The sequence below is a fragment of the Eschrichtius robustus genome, chromosome 14 (assembly GCF_028021215.1).
Source record: "Eschrichtius robustus isolate mEscRob2 chromosome 14, mEscRob2.pri, whole genome shotgun sequence".
NCBI lineage: Eukaryota > Metazoa > Chordata > Mammalia > Artiodactyla > Eschrichtiidae > Eschrichtius > Eschrichtius robustus.
Window position 1 is genome coordinate 73,776,920 of NC_090837.1, and position 13,662 is coordinate 73,790,581.

A 13,662-nucleotide genomic window follows, 5' to 3' on the forward strand; every position below is an offset into this window, starting at 1 on the left:
TGAAATCTCAGCTTATCAGACCCTTTTTTTCAAACTCAAATCCCATTTCCCTATTGACCCACAGGAACACCTTGGAGATCGTTCATCTTCATTTCTGATTGGTTTTCTGTCAATATTTCCCTGCCTCGCCCCACCCCAGCCTTTCCATCAAGTGGTTAATGAGCTGTAAACAAACACTTGGATGCGGGAGGGGGGTGTTCTTCCAAGAAGCCTTTTGGATAGTGGATCAAACACACAGACACACAAGCAGCAGCCTCTGGTTCTGCTATAGGTGCATGTGTGTGTTTAGTGTTTCTCACTTGGGGTCCGCAAGGCTAATGACGTGAGGGCAGCCCCTCCCCTTGCCGAGGGGAGGTAAGTAGCAGCTACCCAACTTGAAGGCAGTGCACCCAATAAGCCCGACATCTCTCTCCTCTGCCTCTCACCACCCCATAGCTGCTTCTCCTGGTTAAGGGCTCCAGAGGAGCAACTGTACAAGAGGTGGCCGAATCCAGGAGCACAATGTAGGCATGTTTGCCTCCTGGCGCCCGGCTTTAGCTGGAACTGAGCCTAGGAAAGTTCCAACCTGCCCTTCCCCGGTGGGAGGGGAGGTCTGGGTGGGGCACCTCGGCGGTGTCCCGGGGGCCAGGGGAGCCTGGTTTTGGAAGCTCCCAAAGATTACAGTGGACTGGAGAAGACAAGCCTGACTCCACAATCTGGCCTCGTGTCACCCTGGGGATGTCACTCAAGACGCCTCACTGCGGGGGTCTCAGTTTTCTCACCCATCAGAAGGGGTGAATCATTCCTTCCCCGCCTACCTCCTAGGCGGGTTCTGAGGATCCAGGAACACAAGGCTTGGGAAAAGACTAGAGATGTCACAGATGTCAGAGAGGTGACCATCCTTCCTTCGCCCAGTCCCTCCGGCCCCAACGCCCCCGGGGTCCCCGTCTGTCCTCCCCACCCGCCAAAGCCCAGGGGTTTTTCTGCTGCCCGCCTGAATGTTAACACGCAGGGGAAACTTCAAGGAAAACATACAGCTGATAAAAATTTAATGCTATATGTAACAAAGCAGAATGAATATTTAATCCGTGCTTTTATGCGAAACCACATAACCAACCGGCCTCACGCGGCGGCGAGGGCGGTGCTGCCCCTCCCCGCTCTCGGCGCCCGGCGCCGGCAGCGAAGCAGTTAAGCTGCTGGCAACAAGCAGCTCCTAATAAACACTCGGCTAATTCTGTAGGAAAAGCGCTAATTAGAAAAGCAATAATAATCGGTGTAATTGCTCTAAATTACCCTCCTAACAGAGAACTGCGCTCGGAGCCGGGAACGCAGCTGCCACCGCCCAGCCAGCGCCCCGCGCCCGCGACTCCGCGCTCTGCTGCCCCCTGGTGGCCACCGCGCGCCGCACCAGCCTGGCCGGGAGGAGCGGCCGTGCGAACCCCGGCGCTCGGGCGCCCCCTGGTGTCCGAGTTGCTGCGGTGACCTGCGGACGGGCCGGAGGCTCGAGAATCCGAAGACGGCTCCTGGGCTTTCTCCTCCGCCCGCCCTCCTCTCTCCCGTTGGACGGCTGACAAGGAACCAACATCACCTTGGCTGCACTCAAGGAAGAGAAAACGAGGGCAAAATAATAATGGAATGAAGGGACCTCTAACGAGTTCTCAGGATAGTGCGGATTTGGGGGATTGCTTTGGGAATGGGATTGGAACAGACAAGTCCAAGGAAGGGGGGGCCTTCCTCAAGGTGGGAGCTCAGGATTACAGGGAAGATGGACTGCTTAGGGGAGGGGGCCAGGACAGCTTCTGAGAGCCCAGCCCCACGTGAGCGTTTGGAGAACCTTGGATGGGCCGGACTGCTTTTGATCTGGCCTGAAATTAACAAGGGTGCAGCGTCATTCCCGTGGGTTTATGGCGCCCTGACGGGCTCCCTCAGAGATCATGCCCTTCCCTGCCTAAAGCGCTCCTGGGGTCAATATAGTTTTCCAAGTGAGGTGGGACCTCAGCCTGTGTGTGTCTCCCAGCCCTCCTCAGACCAAACCACAGGCCCTGTTGTGCGGTCAGGCTCTCTGCTCGGTCCCCTCGTCGCCCCACACACACTGGGGCTGCTGGAGGGCCGGCTCCCCGCTGTGTGCGCAGAGCCTGCGGTACGCTCTCAGTGACGCTCCGTGAACAGGCTGGACGCCAGCGTGGAGGGGAAGAGGGGACCTTCCGCTGTAAACCTGTAACCAAGGTTTCCGGCCAGAAGCAGGGGAGGGGTCTCCGAAGCTCATGGGACAGAGGACCCCGACACCTGGGGGTCAGGAAGACCTCGGGAGGAGCGGGCAGCTGATGCTAGAGGTGGATAGTGAGGGCCCAGGGGTTCCGCCAGGTTCTGGTACCGGCTTCCCCCTCAACACGGGGAACGGGAGGGGTGTGCGCCAGAGAAACCCAGGACACCGCTCCCCTGTCCCCAGCCCTCACTTATCACCAGAACCATCCCAACGTCTTCTGTTTTTAAAGCAGGCCGAGGGGGAGGCGGCGTGAAGGGGAGCCAACCCTGCCACCTTGGCTGATGCCACAGACGCTCTGCACGCTGCCCCCTCCCACCTGTCCCGGCACCAACCGCTAGTCCCCGAGGGTCTTCCCCTCCGGCCTCCTTCCCTCAAGCTTGGCACCTGCAGTACTTCAGTCCTGAAGGAAACCTGAGGACCAAGATGTAGCCTCACATCTGAAATAGTGCCTGCCATAAAGGGTGAGTTCAGTTAATGCTTGGTAAATGCTAAATTAATTAAACAGTCATAAAATCACAAAGAAATGAATTTCTAATGGTGTAATTTCAGACAGTACATGAATAGCTATTGGACACAACATAGTACGGGGCACATAGTAGGTGCTTGAAACAACCTGTAGAATAATGTGCCTTCTTGATGTCTCTGTAAGCACCCTTTCTCTCCATCATAAGGCAAGTGGTTGGCTTACCCCCTCATTAGGAAAGCATTCAATATATAGTTACCATTTTTTTTGTTGTTGGCTGGTTTGTTTGGTTGTTTGGTTGGTTGATTTTCTGACCATGAGTACCTGTGGGGCACTCCCTGTTCTCTTCCCCATGTGAGGTTCAAGGAAGCACACACAGTTGACACCATCTCTCCTCCCAATTGACTCTCCTGACTTTAGGTGCCTGGACAAGGCAAACGGAAAATTTAATTTCCAACTAATTAGCCCTGAATTTGGTGCCCCTCATCAAGTTACAGGATTGCCCCACTCCCAAGAGAGGCGGGTTCCCCACCCACAAGTGGCCAACATTTGACACTGCTTCTGTAGGGATGGAGACAAAGGCCCCCCAGCCCCACTATTGTCTCTGCTCCGAGCACACAGGCAGGCAGACACAAAAGCCTGATGAATTCTTCATGACCCTCTGAAAGGGCGGTTCCCCCAGGCCCCTCCTATCACTGGCCACAGGTGGGCCCTTGAATGGAGAATGACATTATCTTCCAACCAGCCAGTCTCCTTTCTTGAATCTTGAACAGGTCTCCCTGCATCTCCTCCCCTTAGAGATGCCAACCCTGCAGTTTGGCTGAAACCAGAATCCCCACCATCAGGTCAAGGCAAGGTCACCCCAGCATCCAGAGGAACTCGCCTTCCTTCCACACACAACACTTGATGCTGAGCAAGGCTTCTGAGGTTCGCAGGGGGGGACCCTGGTTCTTGGCAGGGCTGTTCCCTCCCCTGCTCCAGAAAGGGTCTCCAGAAGAGATCTGCCCCTCCTTCCACAAGGAAAGGCCTGGGGAGGAAGCGCCCTCCCCCAAGCTTCTTCTTCATCCGCCAGGAGTCCTGCAGGACTGGGCCTGAGCTGAAAGGGGCGGCTCTCCCCCGTGGCGCCCTCTGCTGGTGGATCCCAGGAGGTGTGAGGACTGCAGGTTTCATGCCCTGTCCTGACTGACTGACTGTCCAAACCACACTGTCTTCTGCCCTCAAGTTTCTCCCTCACCCAAGAAGTCCTTGAAGGAAAGAGGCAGCTGTTCTCTGGCCAAGTCCCTTCTCCAGAAATAAGTGAAGGGAGGAAGGATGAGGCCTGGGGGAGGGGCTGGATTTGAATTAATGAGCTATGTACTTTCCTTACCCTACAATCACGGCATTTGATGAAGCGGCCAATTTAACTTAGTTGTGGGATAATTTGTCATGAGGTTGTTAGGATGGAGAAGCTGGGGTGGGATGAGGAGGGGAGGGGGCAAGGCAGGGCCAGACAGAATAGGGGGCTTTCCCAAGTCCCCCCCTAGAAATCCTCCCAGGGAAGGCCCACTCCATGTACCAGGAGCCCAAGGGAGAGAGTGTGGACAGGGCAGGGCTCCTCAGGGGCAGAGCTGGAAAGGATCAGGGAGGGGGACAGGGCCCAACCAGTGCACGAGAGAGCCCCGGCCAGGCAGAGGGAGACGTACCTCTCCTCTGAGGACAGGGGTGTGTCTGTGTAACTCTCCAAGGACCAGGACCTGGGGTGCTTCATATGGATATATTGGATCTGTATAGTCCAGGGATCAATGGATGCATGGATGGATGGATGCATGGATGGATGCATGGATGGATTGGAACCAGGGATCAATGAGTGAGCTCCACCCAAAGCTTCTATGCATCTCACAATGTGACAGAACCAGGACACCTGGCCTTGTTTCTGTGTCCCAGCCTCGTGCTTCCGTTATAGCCAAACATCAGATGACTCAGAGTAAGATGGTCCTTAGAAGGAAATTCATTTTCAGATATGATAGGTGATCACAGGTCCTGCTTTGCCCTGCTAGCTGTCCCAGTTTCCCCCTGTTGTCCCAGGGTAATGGTTAATAATACTCCCTTTTACTTGTCCTGGTGTGGACAGTGCACTCTATGGTCGCCTGCAGAAGAGGAGACAGGAGAGAGGCAGTCAGCGCCCACAGTGTCATCCGTGGTCGCGCTCGGGTCTCCTGATGTCCTAGGTTCTTCCTGCTAAACTGAACCATCCAAGCACCAAGGCCTGGCACTCAGCTCCACAGAATCAGACCTCATCTGCCCACTGGGACCTTCCTCCTCCAGGAAGCCCTCCCTGACCCGGACAGCCCACATCTGAGCTCTGCCATCCCAGTCCCGGGCACTGACCGTGTTTCTCCACCAAAACATGACTGGGCAGGCCCTCTCTACCAAGAGCTCTATACGCTGCTCTTCTGATAGCCTGTGGCCCTGACTCGTTTCCACCCCACTCGCTGGTGAACCCCTTCTTCTGACTGCCTGCTTCCTGGCAGGCAGCATCAGGCACCAGCTAAGGTGATGGATTCTCTCTCCTCCCTTCTCTCCTCAGCAGGTGTGGAGTCCCCCCTTCTCACCTGCCCCAGCCTCCCCACTTCTGAACTTTCCCACTGCCAGGAGCTGCAGGAAGCTTGCCTCTTGCAAGCTGAACTGGACACAGCCTCCGTCCACTCTCTGGAATGTAGCACCACCTAGCGGCAGCCTGCTGTCTGACAGTGCCACAGCGAAAATTCGGAGTCAACTAGTCTTCATGGAAAGTCAACCATATAAAGGCATTATGCCAGGCCATCGGGGGTGGGCAGAAGATCAAAAAGAAAAGCAAAGACATACAAATAAACAAACAGCTAAACCATGCTCCCTGCACCTGAAGGTGCCTGCCTCGCAGTGGGGAACTGAGCCTAACACACAGTGCGGTAAAAGCAGTACAGTGTGATGGTTCTATGTGCAAGCTTCTGAGTAAGACATCAGGGGTTCAAAGCCTGGCTCCAGCACTTACTAGCTGTGCTACCCTGGGCACGTTGTTTAACTCCTGTAAGCCCCAACTTCCTCTTCTGTAACGGTAATAATAAAAGTCTCTCTCTCAAAGGGATGTTGTAAAGAACTGAGCTGAAGGGTGAAAGCACTTAGCACAGTGCTTGGCAGACAGTAAATGACTTTTTAAGTGGTTGCTATTATTATTGAGATGATAAAATGATTAATTCAGGCTAAGTGTTGTAAGAATTCAGGGAAAGGTCAACCCAATTATGAACTGGAATTATGACAGAGAACTTAATGGACGAGATAGAGCATTGAATCAGCCTTCAGGAAATGCAGGATCTGCGGCCATGAGCAAGTCAGTAAACTTCTTTCAACCTCATCTTCAAGTGGGGATAAGACAAGTACCTGGAGGCAGAGAACTCAAGCAGACAATTCTTGGGGTAACATCTTTCAGCGATTAACATAGATGGCACAGCTACTATGTGCCAGGCTTTGGGGGTTCAGAGATGAAAAGATAGTCACTCACTTCAAAATCGCAATCTGGTTCACGTCACAGAGAGAAGAGATGGTGGGCTTCCTCACACCATCCTCTAATCCCACCCCAAGACCCACACCAAATTCGGAAGGCCAGGGTGAGGGCCTTTGTTAGTACTATGTCCTCAGCAGGCAGAACTTCCAGGGTCTCACCCCCCAGAAAGGTCCAGGTGTTTTGGGAAATCAGATGGCACCTCATCATCAGGTCACAGGCCCAGCTCTTTCCTCTCAGGCCGCTCGCCTGCAGGTCCTCCCCGGACTGGCACCCTCCACTCCCTGCTCTGGTCCAGAAACTATGCCTGGAATGTAAAGTTCCAACTTGTTCACCAATGGGGCAGGCACAGAATTCAGCACCTGGTATATATTGTGTTCAAAGATATTTGTCAAGTGGATGAATGAATTAATTAAAGCTTTAAGAAAATAACTCATTTTAGGACCCGTTTTCTTAGGCCTGGCAAGAGCACACAAGGCCTTTCACAACAATTGCAGCCCTTAGAGTCTTCATCTAGAAAGCAAAGTACATCAGAACCTGTGTTTCATTATTAGCCTCCAGCTGCATACTTTTAATATGCCCCACTAATCATTTAATCTGTGTCCTTTTGTCCCCCAAGTTAGATGATAAGTTCCTTGATGGGCAGGAACTTTCTCTTATATGCTGAATTTACAGTTCATGGATTTCCCACCAAGACTGCACCATCCCTGGATGCCATGCTAAACTTATTTTTCAGAGCTTGTGTCAGAAGAGAATAAAGGTGATGGTTCTTTGAGTCAGGGTCCTTTCTCCAGACTTCCTGACCTACTTATACAATAATGGGTCAAGTAAAGATTGCAAAATACCTGAAAATTTTAGAATGATGAGCAAAAACTAATAACAGAAATATAAAATACTAAATATATGTTTAATATGCTTTATATTCAGAACATTAACAGTGTAAGTGCAATGTGATAGAGAACACAGTTGCCAGTAAATCGTGGGAAAGACAAGAATGCTTTTATTGTACAATAAGGTAAAGACAAGATTTAGGACATCAGGAGAAAAAAACTGAAAAATATTTTAAATTTTTAAAATAAAAATTCTAGAAATGAAAAGTAAAATAACCCAAATTAAGAATTCAATGGATGGGGGGGGGCTTCCCTGGTGGCGCAGTGGTTGGGAATCTGCCTGCCAATGCAGGGGACACGGGTTCGAGCCCTGGTCTGGGAAGATCCCACATGCCGCGGAGCAGCTGGGCCCGTGAGCCACAATTACTGAGCCTGCGCGTCTGGAGCCTATGCTCTGCAACAAGAGAGGCTGCGATAGTGAGAGGCAGGCGCACCGCGATGAAGAGTGGCCCCCGCTTGCCGCAACTAGAGAAAGCCCTCACACAGAAACGAAGACCCAACACAGCCATAAGTAAATAAATAAATAAAGAAAGAAAGAAAGAAAGAATTCAATGGATGGCTTTAACAGCTGATAAAGATAAAGGTGAAAAAAGAATTAGTAAAAAGAAACAAACATCAGAAAAATTAATCAGAATGACTCATGGAGAGACAAAAAGGATGGAATACACATAAGAGTGTAAGAGAAATAAGAGATACAATGAGAATGTCAATCACACATGCAAGTGGAATCCCAGAAAAAAGAGGATGAAGCAGAAGCAATATTTGAAATCTCAAATGATTGAGATTTTTCAAAAGCCAATGAAAGATTAAAGCCATGTAGTAAAACTGGTGAAAAACAAAAGCGAGGATAAAATCTTTAAAAGGAGCCAGAAAGAAGCGGAAGATTATCTTTGAAGGACCTCTTGATAGAAAGATGGCAGCCAGAAGACTATGGGAAGATATCTTCTAAGTGTTGAAAGAAACAGCTGCCAGCCTAGAATTCTATACCCAGCAGAAGGTATCCTTCAAGAATTAAAGTGAAATATTATGTTTTTATTTCATACATTCTAAAATTTAAATGGAAAGGCAAAGGACCTAGAATTGCTAAATCAATTTTTAAAAAGAAGAATAAAATGGGAGTAATTACTCTAGCCAAAATAAGGTTTACTGTATTTCTACAGTAATCAAGAAAGTGTGCTATTTGTGGAGGGATAGACACACGGATCAATGGAACACAATAGAGAACCCAGAAATTGACCCACGCAAATATGCCCAACTGATTTTTAACAAATGTGCCAAATCAAATGGAGGAAGGATGGTCTTTTTAACAAATGGTGCTTGAGCAATTGGACAGCCATAGGCCACACACAAACAAACAAAAAAGAGCCTCAAACTAAACCTCATACTTCATATAAAAATTAATTTTAAATGGATTGTGGCCACAAAGCAACTAAGCCTGTGCACCACAACCGCTGAGCCTGCTCTCTAGAGCCCACAAGCCACAACTACTGAGCCCGCACACCACAACTACTGAAGCCTGCACACCTGGAGCCCGTGCTCCGCAACAAGAGAAGCCACCGCAATGAGAAGGCTGCGCACCGCAGCGAGAAGCCTGCGCACCGCAGCGAAGAGTAGCCTCCGCACACCGCAACTAGAGAAAGTCCACGCGCAGCAACAAATACCCAACGCAGCCATAAATAAATTAATTAATTAATTTAAAAAAATACATTGTGGACTTAGATGTAAAATATAAAACTCTTATAGGAAAACATAGGAGAAGATCTTCAGGACCTAGGACTAGGAGAAGAGTTCTTAGACATGACATCAAAGCATGTTTCGTAAAAGAAAAAAGTTGATAAATTGGACTTCATCAAAATTAAAACCTTTCCTATGTGAAAGACTCAGTTAAGAGGCTGAAAAGACATGTGTCAGTCTGGGAGAAAATATATGCAAACCACATATCTAACAAAAGGTGTACAAAAACTCTCAAAACTCAACATTAGGGTGGGAAAAATGGGTGAAGGAAGTCAAAAGATACAAACTTCCAGTTATAAAATAAGCAAGCCATGGGGATGTAATGTACAGCATAGCAATCATAGTTAATAATATTGTATTGCATATTTGAAAGTCACTAAGAGAGTAGATCTTAAACTTTCTCATCACAAGGGGAAAAAAATTATATAACCATGTATGGTGATGGACGTTAACTAGATTTATCTGGGTGATCATTTCATAATATATACAAATATCAAATCATTATATGGTAAACCTGAAACTAATATAATGTATGTCAATTACACCTCAACATTTTTTAAAAATCCAATTAGAAATTGGCAAAAAAATGAAATTTCACTGAAGAGGTCATATGGGTGGCAAATAAGCACATGAAAGGATGTTCAACATCATTAACTGTTAGGGAAATGAAAATTAAAACCTCAATAAGTTATCATCACATGCCTAACAGGATGGCTAACGTAACAGTGACAGCAGAGATACTGGATCCGTCATACCTTGCTGGTGGAGATGTAAAATGGTACAGCCACTCCAGAACAACTAAAATTAAATAGACTAACATGGGACAAAACATGTAGCCACTGGAATTCTTTAACCTATCTAGTGAGCCTGTAAAGTAATGCAACTACTTTGGAAAACAGTTTAGCAGTTTCTTATAAAGCTAAGTATACACCTATACTATGAACAAGGGACTCCATTCATGGTTATCCAAGAGAAATAGAAACATGTATCTACAAAAAGACCTGTACAAGAATTTTCATTTTGCTATTCATAATAGCCAAAAACTGGAAATAATCTAAACGTCCATCAAAGGCAAAGGGATAGAAAAACTGTGGTATACGGTGGCATATTACTCAGCAATACAAACGGAAGAAACACATAATAGCATGGATGAATCTCAGAACTGTTAGGTTGTGTGAAAAAAGCCAGATGCAGAAGAATGTGTACTATGTGACATCATTCGTATAAAATTATAGAACAGACAAAATTAGATGCTGGTGATAGATATTGAAACAGTAGTGGCCTTGAGCAGAGGGGGAGCGGGATGGAGGTGGATTGATTGGAAAGGAGCATGAAGATTTCATTGAGGTGATGGAAATGCTCTATATTGCATTACCAGTCATATGGGAGTGTACTTTTGCCCAAACTCATCAATCTATTGTATGTAAATTACAACTCAATTTTAAAAAGAAAACCAAATTATGCTGAGTATGTTTCTAACCACAATTAACTTAAGCTAGGAATTAATAATAAAAATATAACTGAAAAGTCCCCATGTGCATGGAAATTAAAGAAATACATTTCTAAAACACCCATGAGTCAAAGAAAATAATTACAGTGGAAACTTGGTAATATTTTTAACTGAGTAATAATAAAATGCTTAACACCAGAACTTGGTGGATGCTGCTAAAACACCAGAGGGAAATTTAATAGGCTTAAATGCATATATTATCACCAAAAAAAGAAAAGCTAAAGAAAAACCCATCTTAAAAATTTAGAGGGGCTTCCCTGGTGGCGCAGTGGTTGAGAATCTGCCTGCCTATGCAGGGGACACGGGTTCGAGCCCTGGTCTGGGAAGATCCCACATGCCGTGGAGCAACTAGGCCCGTGAGCCACAACTACTGAGCCTGCGCGTCTGGAGCCTGTGCTCCGCAACAAGAGAGGCCACAATAGTGAGAGGCCCGCGCACCGCGATGAAGAGTGGCCCCCGCTTGCCGCAACTAGAGAAAGCCCTCGCACAGAAACGAAGACCCAACACAGCCAAAAATAAATATATAAATAAATAAATTAAAAAAAAAAAAATTTAGAAAAGAAATAACAAAGAAAATCCAAAGACAAGAATTAGAGCTTAATAATAAAAGAGCAGAAATTAATTTAATAAAAATCATATACAGTATAGATGATACAGCTAAAAATTGGTTCTTTAGAAAGAAAAATTAAACTGATAACCCTTGGGTGAGGCTAATTAAGAAAAAAGAGAGAAGGAACAAATAACCAATATAAGGAATGAATACATCACTACAGATCCTACCCATATGAAAAAGGTCAAAAGAATGTACTGAAAAACTTTGTGCCGATATATTTTAAAGTTTACAGGAAATAAATTCCTAGCAGCATACAACTACTAAAATTGACTCAGGAAGAAATAAGAAATCTGAGTAGTCCTATGACTATTGTAATAACTCAATCTACAATTTAGAATTTTTACACAAAGGAAATAACAGGTTCAAGAGGCTTTACCAGCAAATTTAAGTAAAACATTGGAAAAATTATTATACATATGTATTTGTTTTCTATTGCTGTATAGTATAACAAAATTACCACAAACATAGCAACTTAGCACCCATTCATTGTTTCACAATTTCCAGGGGTCAGGAGTCCAGGCACGTAACTGGGTCCTATGATCAGGGTCTCACGAGACTGCAGTCCAGGTGTCAGAGAAGGCAGCCTCATCGTATGCTCGACAGGGAAAAATGGGCCTCTGGGCTCCTTCAGGTTGTCAACAGAATTCACCTCCTCAAAGCTGTAGAACTGAGGTCCCCATTTTCCTGCTGTCTCTCAGTATTTAGAGGTTTCCCACCATTCCCTGCCACATGGCCCTATCTGTAGATGTGAACACACATGATTTTTTGCTTCTTCAAGACTGGCAGGAAGTTCTTTCTCTTCAGTCTGCTAGGACAGAGTCCTATATAAAGAAACATACTCATGGAAGTGACATGCCATCGTCTTTGCCATATTCTTTGGATTAGAAGTAAGTCACAGGTCCCACTCATACTCTGGAAGAGAGGATTATACAAGAATATGGATCATTGGGATGTGTCTGCCACAGTAAGTCAGACAGGAAGTGATTGGGGTTAAATCTATGGGCCTTGAACAGGAGAGTAAAGATACCGATTAGCTTTTAATTTTATTACATTAAGTACACTTATCAAGGTTTCTAGGGCAACCACTAGAATGCTAGAACTAAGATTTGTAACTCCAAAATATTGGTGGGGGGCAGGGGAGTCCTCAGTACACAAGAAAACAAGAAAGACGAAAAAAGAAATGAAGAAAATTGGGGAATTGAAAATGCAAAATAAGATAATATAAATAAATCTACATTTATCAGTAATCAGAACAAACATAACTGGATTAATTAATTAACTTACCAGTTAAAAATGTTCATATAACTGAATTTTTAAATAATCTAGCTATAAGCTATCTACAAGAGACATTCCTAAAACATAAAGACAAAGGCTGAAAGTAAAAGGATGAAAAATATATAAATATATATACCATCAAACTATTATTCAGAAGAAAGGAGAATGGATGAATATATTGTGATTTGGTCATAAAATGGAATATCATCCAACAGTGCACATGAGTATACCACAGCTGCATTTACCAACACGGACAAAAGCTACAAAAATGTTGAGTAAAAAAAAAAAAAATCAAGTCATAAAAGAATGCGTGCAATATGATTCCACTTAAATAAATTTCAAAAACATTCAAAACTAAATAATATATTATTTCTGATACATACATATGTGATAAATTATAAAGGAAAAAAGGAAACTATAAACCTAAAATTTTCCCTGGAGATGGGAAAGGAATTTGGAAGGAATGCACAGGAAGTTTCAAAGTTATTACAATGGAAATTTGATAATATTTTGAATAAAATAATAAGTGCAATATGTAAAAACAATTTCTTAACCTTAATGCACAGTAGATATATATTCATTTTATTTTTTTATATCTTTTATATGTTCATATGTGTATTCTTTCAAATGAATTTAAAATCCAATAACTATTTAAAATTTACTGTGCTCGCTTCAGCAGCACATATACTAAAATTGGAACGATACAGAGAAGATTAGCATGGCCCCTGGGCAAGGATGACACACAAATTCGTGAAGCATTCCATATTAAAAAGAATAATAATAAAATAAAATGTACTGAAAACCTGATAGCTTACTGTTTTCTTGACCCAAAGAAAAGGTACAGCAATGGCACCATGAGAAGAGGGGCCTGGGATTGCCATGAACTTCACTAACACCAACTTGTAGCATCCTACAAGGTCAAGTCTCCACTGACACAGCCTGACAAAGGCACAGAACTGCTAATGACCATTGCAGCCAGGAGACCTACTCATGCCAGGGACTTAAGGCAAGACCAAGACCTTGCTCCTTTTTGCCATTTCAGTGACCCTGACAGATGTCAGCTCCACTGTGGTCATCTCAGAATTTCTGTCCAGGTAAGAAACTTCCCCACAATCCTATGTGATACTATATGACTGAGTCACTTCCTCATTTAATACATTTTTTTGGTAACACCTCCCGTGTGCCAGACCATGGACTACTGGCTAGGGATACCAACATGGTATCACAGTATCACGGGACCAACACGGTCCCACCCTCAGATGCTGAGAGCCTGAAAGGGCTGCAGACAAGCAAATGGGCAAGTGCAATAGAGAATGTCCAATGCAATGAAGATGCGAGCTCTGTGCATGAGAAGAGAAGATGGAAGACGGTTTCTGGACTCAGTGGAGATCAGGGACCCCGGCCAAAGGAAGTGA

At 45.5% G+C, this 13,662-nt stretch overlaps 1 non-coding gene across 1 annotated transcript; it reads left to right on the forward strand.

Annotated features, from left to right (window-relative positions):
- The first annotated feature begins 12,910 nt into the window (after positions 1 to 12,910).
- On the forward strand, positions 12,911 to 13,017 carry LOC137777085 (U6 spliceosomal RNA). Its single transcript, XR_011076415.1, has one exon. It is a non-coding gene; the product is annotated as a U6 spliceosomal RNA (small nuclear RNA).
- The last annotated feature ends 645 nt before the right edge of the window (positions 13,018 to 13,662 follow it).